The 15,516-nt window shown below is 46.4% G+C and overlaps 1 protein-coding gene across 9 annotated transcripts in view; it reads right to left on the bottom strand.

Annotated features, from left to right (window-relative positions):
* Window positions 1–15,217, bottom strand: part of ATXN1 (ataxin 1) — a 405,775-nt gene extending 390,558 nt beyond the window's left edge. For 8 of the 9 annotated variants that reach the window (XM_061147568.1, XM_061147571.1, XM_061147564.1 and 5 more), the window contains exons 1-3: window positions 15,080–15,217; window positions 14,063–14,212; window positions 5,751–5,865 (exon numbers count right to left, since the gene is read on the bottom strand). The gene's annotated coding sequence lies outside the window, so the exon portion shown is untranslated. The remainder of the gene's footprint in view (window positions 1–5,750; window positions 5,866–14,062; window positions 14,213–15,079) is intronic. The other variant, XM_061147570.1, reaches the window with a different exon arrangement.
* Between the last annotated feature and the right edge of the window lie 299 nt (window positions 15,218–15,516).

Below are 15,516 nucleotides of genomic sequence, written 5' to 3'. Positions count from 1 at the left end.
TTCACTTTGAGCTAGTCTTAGGATCTTTCTCCCCAGAGCCAAGGCTCACTGATTCTGTATTTTCTATAAAGCATAAATGAGAAGCCAAATTGTTCACAAAGCTGTGGCTAGCAGCTGGAAATATATATGTTGTTGTTGTTGTTTACTTATAAGTCATGTATGACTCTTTGCAACCCCATGGACCATAGCCCGCCAGGCTCCTCCGTCCATGGGATTTCCCTGGCAAGAATACTGGAGTTGGTGGCCATTTCCTCCTTCAGGGGATCTTCCTGACCCAAAGATCGAACCTGTGTCTCCTGCATTGGCAGGTGGATTCTTTACCACTGACCCACCAGGGAAGCCCAGAAATACGTGATGTGGAACCAGAGATCAAATTGCCAACACCCACTGGATCATCGAAAAAGCAAGAGAGTTCCAGAAAAACATCTACTTCTGCTTTATTGACTATGCCAAAGCCTTTGACTGTGTGGATCACAACAAACTGTGGGAAATTCTTCAAGAGATGGGAATACCAGACCACCTGACCTGCCTCTTGAGAAATCTGTATGCAGGTCAAGAAGCAACAGTTATAACTGGACATGGAACAACAGACGGGGTCCAAATAGGGAAAGGAGTAAGTCAAGGCTGTATATTGTTGCCCTGCTTATTTAACTTATATGCAGAGTACATCATGAGAAACGCTGGGCTGGGTGAAGCACAAGCTGGAATCAAGATTGCTGGGAGAAATATCAATAACCTCAGATATGCATATGACACTACCCTTATGGCAGAAAGTGAAGAAGAACTAAAGAGCCTCTTGATGAAAGTGAAAGAGGAGAGTGAAAAAGTGGGCTTAAAGCTCAACATTCAGAAAACTAAGATCATGGCATCCAGTCCCATCACTTCATGGCAAATAGATGGGGAAACAGTGGAAACAGTGAGAGACTATTTTGGGGGGCTCCAAAATCACTGCAGATGGTGACTGCAGCCATGAAATTAAAAGATGCTTGCTCCTTGGAAGAAAAGCTATAACAAACCTAGACAGCATATTAAAAAGCAGAGACATTACTTTGCCAACAAAGGTCCATCTAGTCAAAGTTATGGTTTTTCCAGTGGTCATGTATGGATGTGAGAGTTGGACTCTAAAGAAAGCTGAGCACTGAAGAATTGATGCTTTTAAACTATGATGTTGGAGAAGACTCTAGAGAGTCCCTTGGATTGTAAGAAGATCAAACCAGTCAATCCCAAAGGAAATCAGTCCTGAATATTCAATGGAAGGACTCATGCTGAAGCTGAAGCTCCAATATTTTGGCCACTTGATGTGAAGAACTGACCCACTGGAGAAGACTCTGACGCTGGGAAAGATTGAAGGCAGGAGGAGAAGGGGACGACAGAGGATGAGATGGCTGGATGGCATCACTGACTCGATGGACATGAGTCTGAGTAAACCCTGGGAGTTGGTGATGGACAGGAAGGCCTGGCGTGTTACAGTCCACGGAGTCCCAAAGAGTCAGACACAACTGATCGACTGAACTGAACTGACTGATACATACATAAATATGTGTACATATGAATGTTCACACACATTGGAGAAGGAAATGGCAACCCACTCCAGGATTCTTGCCTGGGGAATCCCCTGGACAGAGGCGCCTGGTGGGCTGCTGTTCATGGGGCCGCAAAGAGTCGGACACGTGACTAAGCACAAACACACACATAAACAGACCAACACACACACATCACATTCAAGAGTCCACATGGGAGTTATGAAACACACCCATATTGCTGTGATTTATCAAAGTATAGTAAATGAATTACCACAAATGAACAATTGCTCCCGAATCAAGTAGGTGGCACAATGTGATTTATGCATATCGTACAAGATGAATAAATCCACGGTGGAAAAGATCAAAGGCAAAGCTGGAATTGTTGTTAACATGTACAGGGCTTCACTGAAAATCTTCTTAATAAAACTGTTTAGAGGAAAATAGAGGGATCATTTGTTTAAATGAAAAGAGATACTGCATGTGCTGAATTTCAAAAGCAGCATTCATTTTCATACACACACATTACATCTGGCTAAAATTAGCTCCAGTTTCTATTTTATTTTTTTTTAAGGTCTTAAAAGAATAAAGGTTTCAACAAAATTTCATTGAGCTGAAGCTCAGCCCTAAGTTTCCAAGGTGCTGGAGCATCTTGGGAAGACCCCCCACCCCCGACTTTGCTGCACTCATTTATCTACTTGGGCATCATCCCAATTTTTCCACCCACTCTCCCTTTGCCTCAGGTCTTAAACAGGAAACATACAAAGGCTGGGTTACACCAGTGTTCCACTTCTGCTGCCTCCACTGCCTCTTACGTTTCCTCATATATGCCACTCTGGCTGACTTCATTGCTGAGAGAATACTCATTCCCGCCTGCCTGGTAAATTTCCTACCAAGCACAAGAACCCAAAGCCCAGACTCAAAGATCACTTTTAGGCCAGTGGCTCCTCCAAATTTCTTTCCAGACTGGACCTCCCTGCAATCTTCTTCTCACACTCTCTAGTGCCTGCTGGACTCCAGAAATTCAGATGTCCACCAGCACCTGGGCTTCCGCCAAAAGGGCCTGATCGATTACACACCATGCTACTTGCCTGTTAGGGCCCAGCCACCAAAACAGTCATCCTTCCGCCCTCTCCATTTCTTCCCAAAGAAATGTTAACCAGCCTCCAGAGTTCAACTCAAATGGTGCTTCCTCCTCCAAGTTTTTCCCTATCATCCTACTCAGCACCATTCTTCTGAATTCCCTCTGTGTCAGAATCCACCCCAGTAAAGCACAACCCACCCCCTTCTGCTCTGTATTAGTAATTTCAGAGCATGTCTTCTTTCCCCTACTTGACCACGAAGAATATAACCTCCTTCTGGTAGCTCTTACTCACTCTGTGCAGTAGTAAAAAAAAAAAAAAAAGTTCACAGTGAATAAATGAATGAATCATTTCTTTATATAGACAGTGCCTGTGAACGGGGTAAGTCATAACTTGCTATAGCTATATCACATTGATATGGTTTCCCTGGTGGCTCAGTGGTAAAGAATCCGCTTGCCAATGCAGGAGATGCAGGTTTGGTCCCTGGGTTGGGAAGATCCCCCAGAGAAGGAAATGGCAACCCACTTCAGTATTCTTGTCTGGGAAATCCCAGGGACTGAGGAGCCTGGTGCGCTACAGCCTATGGGGGTCACAAGGATTCCGACACAACTTAGCAGGTAAACAACATCGTATTGATAAAACAGCTAGAACCTAAAATAACTATAATCTAGGTTTTATTTTTTAAAAAAACCTAATAAATATAACAAAGTACAACATGAATGATACTGTTTCCCTGCTCACGTTTAGCCATCAATTGTGAGAACTGTAATGAGGCCATTATTTATGCAACATGTTTAGCTAATTGTTATAAGCTTCCTTTAAATGTGATCTCAGGACATGTCAGCTGCTTAAAACTCAAGGTGACTCTGTACTACTTTGTCAGTAATACAATACTAACATTCCTACAACCTTTAATGCGCTGTACTATGTACTACAAAAACCTGGATCTCTTCTCAATAAGCTTCACGTACTAACTGAGAGACAAGACTCTTTGCTGCCTGATTTTTTCATAATAAAATTCTTGAGACATTCTTGTTTTAACACATGACTCTCTTTAAAACACCGCAGGTTTAAAAAAAAATTGCATATGTATTAACCACATGTGCAATTAAGCTACTTCCCCAAAAAATGTCAATGTGAGAACTTTCTGCCTAAAATGGATAATACCCCTAAGAGAGAAACTAGCAATAAGACATTGCACCCCTTTCAATGGAGTTGATACTTATAGACCTCATGAGGCTTCCCTCCGCACATAATTCCGGAGTTATTCTATTTCCTTTTCAAAGACACCTCCCTAACCCACAGCCCATAAAATATAAAGTACCCAGTTCCATATTTCACAAGGACAGACGCGTGTGATAACTTCTCCCTCCCCTGCCTTGCACCCCAGAAGGACTTCCCTGACCCCCACTTCCTGAAGCACCGTATTTCAATCATTCAGGAGTGTGCCTGTGCGTTTTCACTCAGACCACAAATAACTTCACTTACACCTGCAACTCAGCAGTTCATCCTACAGTAGAAAAACAACACACAGGGATCCTGGGTCAGGAATCGAGGCAGACTAACACAAAACCCAGAAAAATAAATAAAAGGCCCTTTGGCTTTGCAGGGCTGCAAATGTCCACAGTGTTGGTCCAAAGACCAAGGTACAGGAATATTTACTTACTCCTCGTCACTTATGGTTAAGAAGCAACCATCACCAAACAAGAACGTTACAATCACCCTGTCAAGACAAGTCACATGCTCACAGTGATAGCTTATGTTAAATGGATCATAAACCATATACCAGGTTACTATTCTGCCCAGGATACAAATATTACATCATTCCAACCTCACAGCAGGCCTAGCGAAAGTTCTCATACGATCTCCATCTTACACATGAAGAAACTGAGGCCCGGGAAGGTTACAGGAGTGCCCCGGGTCACAGCGGCAGTTCCACATCTTAAATTCAGACAGGCTTGTTCCAGAGCCCCGCGTCCTTATTTTAAATACCATGGAATTTATATAGAACTTAAAAAACTGGACCTTAGAAGCCACGGTGTCAGGGGAGGGGGGCAAGTTCTTTATTTAAAGAAATCTAGTGAATCAGTTTCAAAATGAACATTCTGATAAAAGAAGGATTCGTCTCTTAAACATGAGCTGAAAATCCAGATTTCTGTATGTAAGGCTGGATAAAAGTGGTTGGTGCAACTTATCAGGGAAAGAAACAGAACATGACTTGGGAAGAGCTGCCCAGAGACCTCCAGATCCAGCCCATGCCACAGCAGTGGAACGTCAGTGTGACTCCAAAAGACCATTCCGGTTCATTTGGATTCAGTGGGTCTAGGGTGGAGTCCCGGTTCTATTTTTTTCTTTTTTTTTTTTTTTTAACCTCTCCTGGCGATTCTGGTGTCCTGCCAGGCTTGAGAACCTCTGAACTAGTCTATTTCCACAGCTTGGAGCAGGACTACTCCCAAGGCAAACAGAAAGAGGGGATCAATTTCACAATCTCCTCCGGTTGCAAATACCAGTGTTCCCAAGCCCTTATTGCCCCAACTTCAAACTAACTTCCCCTGCTCTCCTGATTCTAGGCAGGCAGTCTTCCCTTCAACAGAGAGCCATGAGTCATCAACCCTGCATCCACCCTGTGTCTGTATGACTCTCCAGGTCAGAAAAATTTACTGTACATGAAGAAAGCAGGAAGTTGTCAAATCCAAAACAGACACAGAGAAATTCAAGATCCAACCAACACGGGTTGCTACCGAACCAACAAGCTGTCTCCCTGCACCACAGTCACACAACCACCACAACCTAAAACGTGGAGACAATGACTTAAGATAACCGTTTGGTAGCAAAACTTGCTCATCGGCTCCAAGTACAGGTGACAATTAAAACAATCAAGCTCAAGCCCAGCACACAATAATTAACCATCGGAAAGACAGAGGCAGACTACATCATCAACCAAATAAATAAAAAAAGAGGATACCTTAATCCAAGTTTAAAAAAAAAAAACAACACCTCTGCAATTTCTCAATTTCCCACACAATACAGTTTGCAAAGACAATTATCTTCAACAGTCTGCAAAGTGCTAAAGTACGACTAGTAGGCGATTTTCCCAGGCCAGACTTTATCCTCAGATAGAAACCAGAGAGCATCGCAAAACTCTCACCTGATGGGTGTCGGGCTCCCCCGAGGCAGCCGTGGAGGAGGAGACTGCTGTCCAAAGACGACAGACAAATCTGCAACTTGAATGGAACACCTCGGTGATTTGCAGCCGGATCCTCCTGCAATGGTCCAGGGGGTGCAGAAGAGGAAATCCAAAATGAGAAACAGCACGAATGGCTTTAAAAAATAATAATTACACCTGAAGACACCATGCAGGGAAATCTAAACTTCAAGAACATCAAATTTTGCATTGTTTTATGAGAATTACACAGGCACCAGCCAGCTCAAAAGGCAGGTCTGGTTTGATTCAACAGGGCTCAGAGGGAGGCCAACACGCAAAAAGGTCATCCCTTCAATCAAATTAAAAGCTTGGTCTCTCCATTTGAGCCAGCTACTGTCAATCTCTTCTCTAAGATTCTAACGAATCACCTCATAAACACATGCTGGTCATCATGGGACTATCAGGTGGAAATGGGCATGGACTGAATAGTAATTGAGCCAAAGTCTAATTTTCATGAGGCATATCTTACTATCAACATGCAACTTTAGGCACAATCATGACACAGAGCACAGTTGTTAGCATACCAGTCTAATGGGATAGAAAAAAAGAATCAAATGCAGAAAAAAAAAAAATTTAAGTATGCATATACTCACTAGAGTTTCCACTGAACTTTAAATGATTTAATTACTGAATGTACATCTACTTGATTTTCATTCTGTCATAACATCTTGAGCATGTTTAAGTAAAGATTACCCACTGTAGGATGAATGAGTGAATGTGTGAATGGATGAATGAAAGAGAATGAATGAATCTTCCATATACCTTTCCATCAGGGAGCTTGGCGCTCGCAGTAGTTTTTGTGAGGTAAACACCTATGCATAGAAACGGAAGAAGTTGAGGACTTGATCGGCTAACATACTTTTCTATCTATTCAAAGCATATTTTTAAATACTGGTAGTTCCCAACTGTCCACATTAAATAGAATCAGGAGCACAGTTATTATAAACTAATCCCCAAACTCGTCATTGCTGGACTGATTTTTTTTTTTCAGCCTTTCATTACTGGAGCTGATCTGCATATTTGCTTAGGCTGGTTTTAAATTTAGTTTGGGTTTCCTAAGCCCACGCCAGGTAACAGTAGGAAGGAGAAGGCCCAGGATTATATTGGGTGTCAGAAAGAAACTATTCTGGAGCTATGAATATGATCTTCAATGTGAATAATCTGTAAACAGGTAAGTGAGCCAATTAGCCTTGGGTACATGGCAACACATCTCATGATTATTTTCATCCATACACACTCACTATTTTTAAAAGCACAGCCCAGCTGGAAAGGAAAATAATGTCGATTGCTTTCCAACACTTTGCAAAGTAATGAATAGTAGCCAAAGTATTCTTACTTCTAGCTAATCCATTCACCAAGTATTTATTTAAGCATCTTTTGCATGCCAGAGACTGATACACAGAAGGAAGTTTTCCAGGCCTTGGTTTCCCCATAGGTAAACAGTTAAGCCTGTGTGCTAAGTTGTTTCAATCATGTCCAACTCTTTATGACCCCATGGACTGCAGCCCACCAGGTTCCTCTGTCCATTGTACTCTCCAGGCAAGAATACTGGAGTGGGTTGCCACACCCTCCTCCTCCAGGGGGGTCTTCCGAATAGATCGAACCCAAGTCTCTTGTCTCTTAGGTTTCCTGCATTGGCAGGCAGGTTCTTCACCACTAGCGCCACCTGGGAAACCCCAAACAGTTAAGTGTAGAGAAAGAAGGAAGCCTTTCTAGACTATCACATCTCTGAAGTCCTCGGAAGACAAGTCCTCCAGTAAGAAGCTTGTTGAGTTACAAACATTAATAGTGGCCAAGTTAAATAAAAGCTCACCATATTCTATTTATTCTTACACAGTACTTGGTTTAAGGGCCAGGGGGTGATCTTGATTTTTATCTAGTAACATCTCAAATGAAGCCTCAAAATCCTTGATCATCATTTTCAAACAATGTGCAGGTACCATGGATTTGCAGAGTGCTTGCTTTATGAGCTAACGATTGAGAGTGTTGGCTTGTGTATCGACGTGTGCGCCCACTATCCTATTTACCTATCACTTGGCAGATAAGATTTTATAGAGTCCAAATTACAGTCTCCTCCTATTCTGCTGAAGTGCAGAGAACAGTCAAACATGATGCAAATGCTGTAAAATATTAATTTACTCTCGTGTCGGTATGCCTACTTATTCCAAAAGCATCTGTGTTGCTACACTGGTTAGGGTAACTAAAGAGTTAAAATAACTTGCTGTGTTCTATCAGAGGGAAGAAACCAAAAATAAAAGCAAGGCAGAATGGATTCACTGCAAAAATGTACAGACAACATACAATAAAATAGCCTATAGACTGTTTAAGACAATATATCTACTAAAAGTGGAATTTTTAATATTTAAAAAGCACAGCAGAGCAACATAACACAATACTATAAATAGCGGGAGACAGAAAGGTGGCCTAAGTGATACTGATGTGACAGTCAGTAAAGAGGAGATGATATATAAATAATGCAGATACAGAAGAAAATATCAATACTTCAGGGAGAGTAGGCCAAAGTTAAGGGTGCAGTAAAAGAAAATGTGCCCTACATGGTCAAAAAAAATAGATTTTCTTTGAATGCTAGAAGCATAAGCGTTTACAGGTTAGCAGCTCTAACAGTGATGACTAAAAACTTCTGATAGATAACTCAAAAGGTATCCGTTAAAGAGCACCTAAGTAGAAAAAAGAGAACTTCCTCTTAGCCTGAACCCAAATGCCATCACCAAGGGAGCCTCTGCCCCCTGAAGCCTCAAATTGTGATTACACTACAATGAGTTTTCTGAAAAGTAATTTTCAGGTTCAGTATCCAATGTTTGCTTGCGTTATTGCCATTACCAGTGCTTTTCCATTACTTCACAAATGGGAGGCATTAAAAGTTATATTTTAAAAAAGTCAGTGAAACAGTTCTGCTCCCATCAAAAATGTCAAAGAGAATATAATGCTTGTTGCTTTTTTGTCTTTAATAGTTCTAAACATGTTTTAGTACATTTGAGGTGGTAATAGGTAGTACACATATTTACAGCACATTAGCCTGAAAAGTTCAGATTTATAAGGATTATAAAATATACTGCTACACTGACAAAGACAAAGATACATAAATTATGAAATAGGAAAGAGATTTCTGAAAACTGTTTCCACCATTAAAGATTATTTACCTAAGCCTTTTTATTACTCCTGGAATTTTAAGCATTTACATATTTTTAAAACCTTGATCCAATTACAACTCTTTCAGCCAACATTTGAAAATATTCTCTTAAAACTAGCACAGAGTATACACTTATCACCTCTTAAAGAAATTTTGAATGTATTTTATTAAACTGAATTAAATGAAATTAAAATCTGAACAGCGTAATTGAGGACCACAAAATTCTTTCTTTAAAAAAAGGGCAGTCCTGTGTGGAACGCCCTAGAACAGAAATTACTATCTCTTTTGGGATTTCTATGATTTCTTATTTTGGATGCTTTTCACAAAATAAGGAGAGCCTGCTTCTGATAAGCTGGGAAGTATGAGCAGAACTAAATCTGCTCTTTGAAGCAGTTAAGCTGCACATATCAAAAGATATAAAGCAATGGAAATCAAATCATCTGTCTCCCCATAAAAATAATATTCTGTCTTGCTGCACTATGTCATCTTACACATGCACGTATTTAAGCTTTTCAGAAGTGAAACTATGTGTTACTTGCAGACAACTATAGTTTAAAGAATTAACATTCACTCCTACCTTCGCTAAATTTCAGGCTTTTAGTAAAAACATGTTTATTGACTAACTTCTCATAGGAAACAAAATGAGCCGGTGTTACCACGCGTTAGTCATCAAAAACTGTCATTCAAGGTAAACGCAAACAGAAAATCCACTTGACATTTCAGAATGGAAAAAAAATAAAGGCACATTATACAAAAGGAATGTGAATCAAACTCTGTAATGACAACAAAACAAGAAGTCACAGAAGCATGTTTATTAATATTTTAATAAGCTCTTAAGGCTGGCCTTTCCTGGGACCCCCCAGACAACTGAGTTAGGCCTACTGAAACATAAGGCCAGCTACAGACATTTCATGTACAGTCTGATGGCTGAAGAGTTGTTCTTGAATCTATTTGCAAGAGTAAAAGACAATTTAGAGGCCAGGAAGCCTAGTTATAATATTCCTGATTAAATATCACTTCTATTTATCACACCCTCTTAAAACGAAATACAGAAGGGAAGGGGAAGATACTGATTTTCACAGTTCCCAATCAAGTACATTTTTCATACTTATTTTAACATAAATTTATTTGTGCACTCAAAAATACACATTCACATTTGGCTGCCAGTAAAGTGTTTTTCTGTACATAGTAATATGTAATTCAGGACCTCCAAGGTGTTGTGTAAAACGTAAACTTCTGTGCTTCATTTTATATCCTTGCCTCTCCCATCTATTTACCTCCTACCTCCTAGAAATAATGGCTTGCTTTAAACACAGCAACACTTGATCTGAGCAGGTCGCAATCATGTTACCAACTGCATAGACTCACTAAAGGGTAGAAACTCATAAGCCCTCTGTGAGGAACACTGAGCAGCTCTCTCAATCCAGGCCCCAGAGGTTAAAAAAAAAGGATTTACCAGTTTAGCTATGGGGTTGTAAAACTGTAAACTGACTAGCGGGGTCACACAGACATCCAGACATTATTATTCTCAATTATTTTTTCTTTCAAATATCAGAGTAATTAAAATACTCCCCCTTATTTGGATTGCCTGAGCAACACAGAGCTTCAGCAACCAAAGCTACTTTCCTTTTTTTTCCCCAACAGTATTATTTTTCTTTGCATAGCAGGCTCATTAAGGTGGTCACCTAATGCAAAGAGCAGAATGTTGTTCACTAAGTTATTAAATGCTCATTAAATTTTACCCCCAAATAGAGTACAAATTACTGTGCAAAAGCACCAAACATTATCAGTCTACCAGCTAAAGGCCTGTATCATCTCTTACCTGAAACAAAAACCTTTTAACTTACTACCTCCAAGGTAAGGATCCTGGCCAAGAAATCCAAGTTAAGAATGAATACATTCAGAATGACTGTCTACTTCCAGTAGCATTTTTTTTTTTTTTGTCATTAGGATGGCCATAAAGTTTTTAAATATGACAACGGGGATATCCTTCTCAAATAAATTACTTCCGCTGAATAAATCCTTTAGAAAACCCCGCTGTTCGCAGCTTGGGTTCTAAAGGATGAGTTCTTTTGCACTTGAAAGGGTTAAGTGCCTGCAAGGCCAAAGGCACCAGACTGCAAGAGAAAGGTTGCTTTCCTCAGTTCGTCAGCTCTGAAAGGTTTCTAGCAAGCACCAAATACTTGTTGATGTGTTCACAAGCAGGATTGTCAGGCTCCTTTCACGGTCTAGGGAGATGCATTTACATACTGCACCCAGTAAGCACAGCTTGTTGGTCTCCTTTATAAAAGTTGAGCAGCTAGAAGCCTCATTCAGCGTCTCCCATCCGAAAGTGACAGAAAGAAGAAGATGCGGCTGAAAGAGTAAAAAGAGTCTCTCATCTGGTTGGGGCAGCACAAATACTGTGCATCAAACACTTGGGAGTAGTCCAGGCACAGACAAACCCACCTGAATGGACGGGAGAACACTGTCTGTTGCCATGGCAGCCTGATCTAATTACATGAGTGATCAGGGATGGAGTAAGTGCACCGAAAACCTACACCCGCTGACAGGTATCTACGAGATGAGAAAGGCAGGCAGGCGGAAGGTTCAGGGGAGCCCTTCGACCTCTGCTTTCTGGAGAAGGTGGCACTCAAGCCCATTTATCTGTGGGGCTGCTAAAATATTGACTGATGCAGGCACAGTTAGAGGGCGATCAGAGGAGATTAAATGCCATAGCATTAGCCCTTACAGTGCAATCCCTTTCCAAGAGTTCATGTGCAGGGTTTTCTCCTCCTCCTCTCTGGTGGTTTCCTCAGGCAGACGCTCCATTCCAAAAAGAGCTCGTGTCAAACTACCCTCACCCACCAAATAAACCACAAGGTGGGCTTAAGACGGGGGCTTCCAGGAACTGTAGGGTTCCTCAGAAACCCGAATGAAATGGCTTAGCTAACACGGTCGAAAAAGTAACTAGCTGTGCCCAAAAATAACCCATCAAGTACCCGCTGCTGCGAGCGACATGTAACGATGATGTTTAAATATTAAGAGCAGCCTGCATTATAAAACACAAATGTCATTGAGATGTGACTACGAGATTGCCAAAGGAGAACTTATTTGCATACACACATTCCCGTGCAAGCGCCAGGATGTGCAAGGAGCATGCCACTCTAAGCCATTAGTTTTTATTCTGTGGGTGTAATAGGGTCTTCTAATTTTGCTAATTGTACCCTGTGGCTCTCACAGGGAAGCTAAGGATCTCTTCAGGGACAGAACCAGTTTGGAGGAGTCCCTACTGCACAGCATACGGTAAACAAAATAAAAATAGCTTGCCATTCTCCTTAGCCACATCGCGCATTATATAACCAGCTTCCGACTGGCTTTCTGTGTGTGTGCGCGCGCCCTTACTACTCTTCAGCAATTTCCCAATCTCTCGAAGTATTTATATTACCCTCTTATCTGTAGAATTATATACCAAGAAAGCAAAACAAAACAGAGCAGCCACGGGATTGAACCGAACCCCACTAGTCCTTAGAAACTGATTTTTTTGTTGTTTGTTTTCTGGCAGGATCTCCACCACCACCCTACTTCCACCCCCCACTAAGGTTCTTGCTCAATCTCCCTAGAAAACCTGAATTGTTCCATCGCTTCCAGTCAGCCCCCTACGTGGTCTGAAATAAAATGAAAGCACCAGCCGCGGAGTTTAGGAAGGCGGCCTGAGGGCGGGGGTGGCCGAGGAGGGGTCGGGGCGCTGCGGAGTCAGCCCAGCAGCCACGGCGGGGCCCCCTCCCCACCGCGATGGCCCGGCCGCCCCCTCCCCCGCAGGCGCGCGCGCACACACACACACACACACACACTCACACACGCACGCACGCACTCACACACTCACGCCGCGCTCCGCCGCCGCCTGACCTCTCGCTCCGCCCGGCCGGCCCCCTGCCCTGCCCTCTGTGGGACCGGCCTGCGCGCAGCGCTGGAACCACGTAGGAGGCGGCGGCGGCGGCGGCCGCGGGAGTGGCGGAGACTCCGGCCCGGCCCAGAGTGAGCGAGCCGCGGGGCTCCGGGCGCATCCCAGCGCCCGCAGCGCCGCCGCCGCCCCCCTCCCCTCCTCCCGGCTTCATTCACCCTCCCAGCAGCCGCGCAGCCGCTCACTCCCGGCGCGGGCAGGGCAGCGCCTGCCGCGGCTTCCCGGCTCCGGCCGCGGGCGCTGGCGAGGGCGCCGGCCCGGGCTGGGGCGCTCGCGGGCTCCCGGCCCCGGGCGGCGGCGGCGGCTGCACATGATCAGGAAGCGGCCGTACCAACAGGGCGGCGGCGGCAGCCGCCCGGGCCGCCACCGCCACTCCGGCCGCGCTCCCGGCACCGCGCGCCTGCTCTCCCTGCGCCCACCTCCCTTGGTCTCCCCCCGCGATCCCACCGCCCGGCGGCGCGCGCAAAGTCCCGGCCCGGCCGCGGGCGCAGACCCTCCCGGTCCGCAGTCGCGCGCCGGCCCAGGCCGGCCTCCGCCGGGAGACCCCCGCCCCAGGGGCTCCGGGGCCAGGCGGCCCCCGCGGTAAAGCCAGCCCTCTTCCAGATCTGCTCGCTCTCGCCGCCCTCTGCGAAGAGAGGAGGGAGGAGGGGGCAGCGCGACCCCCGGCCGTCACCTCCCCCCTACGCCACCTCCTGGGAAGAGGACACGGCTCTCCCCACCAGCAGCCGCCGTAGTGGGGAGCCGCCGCGGATCTACCCGCCAGCCCGCGCCCCCCGCCCGGGCGCGCCCCCTCGCCCGGCGGGCGCCCACCCGGCCCCTGCACACCACCCCCCTGCCGGTAGTCTCAGCGCCCACAGCTGGGGATGTCGGCCCGGGAGGCTGGAGCCGGGGAAGGGTGTATGTACACACACACACACACACACACACACACACACACACACACACAACACAACACAACACGACGCGTCGATTTCCTTCGCTCCTCTTCCAGCTGTTTTCCGTGCCGCCGAATGGGGTTTGGGGTTTGTTTGCTGGTTGTTGCTTTTGCCCCTCTCGGGAGAGCGGGGGGGGGGGGGGGGATCTTGATCTAAATCAGGGGAGAAGGAGATGGGGGGAGGGGGGAGAGAAAGAATCAGAGGAGAAAAAAAAATAGCCACTTACTGTAAAGTGTAAATGGATCTGGGGTTGCGTGGGGAAGGGGGGGCAGAGGGAGAGAAACAGTGTCTTGCGGCTGCGGTAGCTCTGGCTGCTGCTCCACAGGGCTTGTTTTGGATCCCCCTGCAGTGAAACAGGTCCTGTACGGCTCCGCCACTGTAGTAGAAATGATGTCTGCGGTATACTCTGCTCTCTCCTCCTCCTCCCCCCTCCTCCCCTCCCTCCTCCCTCCGCCCGCCCTCCCTCGCGCTCTCTCGCGCTCGCTCGCTTGCTCGCTCCAGTATGTAAATGTGTAATAGAAGCCAAATATGGAGCAGTTGGCTGCCGCCGCCGCAGCTCAAGGATCCGACTTCGGTGGGGGTGGGGGGGGTTGGGGGGGCCACCCTCCGGCGGGGCGGCGGGGCGAGCCGCTCTGAGCACCGCGAGCGCCCGGCGCGGCCGCCGGCCGGCGCCCTTAACCCTTGGGTGCGCGCATCCCGGGGCTCGGCAGCCCCCCGAGGAGGCGGGCGCGTTTCCCCGAGACCCGCTCGGGATCGTAGTTGGCGGGGGGGTCGGGGCGGGGGACGCGGGGCGGGAGTGGTGACCGGGACCGGAGGGGACAGTTCTTCCAGGTTTGGGAAAGGGGCGGGGAGCTAAAGCGATGAGGTAATTGGAGCGGTGACCGGTCGGTCCTCGCGCGCCTCCCCGGGTCCCTGCATCGAGTTGTGAAGGCACAGGCTGGGCGCGACTCAGGCACCCTGGAGGGACTCTCCGAGGGGTGCCGGGCTGCAAACCGGAGCCCGTGAAATCCCCTCTGGGGAAGGAGAGGTGGGCCGGTTCCGATCCCGACGTTCCCTTCGTCCCGGGCGTGCGGAGAAGCCTCTAAGGGCTGACTCCGACCTTCACGCACGTTAACCCTCAAACCGGTTTAGCCACGGCGTTTTGGAACCCAGCCCACCGAGCCACGGAGATCGCCTTGGCGTGCAACTCAGGAAAGTTTTAAGGGTCCTGCCCCCAACCCCCCGTCTGCACGTGCACCCTCACCTTTCCTGCCTGTGAAAGCTGGTGACCACCCTGCTCTCCTTTCTCTTTCTGCAGGTCCGGAAATCTGCTTGGAGCACGGAACTACCCAACTCGAGCCTGGGTAGACGACCCGCGCACTCCTCTCGCCGCTAATTCGGGATCATTAATTTCATCGGAAATGAGGTAACCAGTGTAGGAGATAGAGAAAGCAAACCGAGCATCAGATGGCAGTTCTCGTGAATCCGCGCGGTAAGAACGTCCTCTGGACTCAATTTTTTTAAGTGCGGTTCTCAGCTCCTCGCCACCCGTCCCTCCGTGGGTACCACCGCCAGGCATTAGCTGGAAGGGAAGGACTCTTCTTTGGACGGGTGGTACCTGGCCAACAGGTGTGCCACCTGGAGGAGGAGAAGGCACGGCCATGCTACAGGGAGTTCAGTGCGGCGGCGTTCTCCTGGCTG

Source organism: Dama dama, chromosome 7 (assembly GCF_033118175.1).
Source record: "Dama dama isolate Ldn47 chromosome 7, ASM3311817v1, whole genome shotgun sequence".
Taxonomy (NCBI): domain Eukaryota; kingdom Metazoa; phylum Chordata; class Mammalia; order Artiodactyla; family Cervidae; genus Dama; species Dama dama.
The sequence above is the reverse complement of the archived record's forward strand: the minus strand, read 5'-3'. Positions and strand labels throughout refer to the sequence as shown.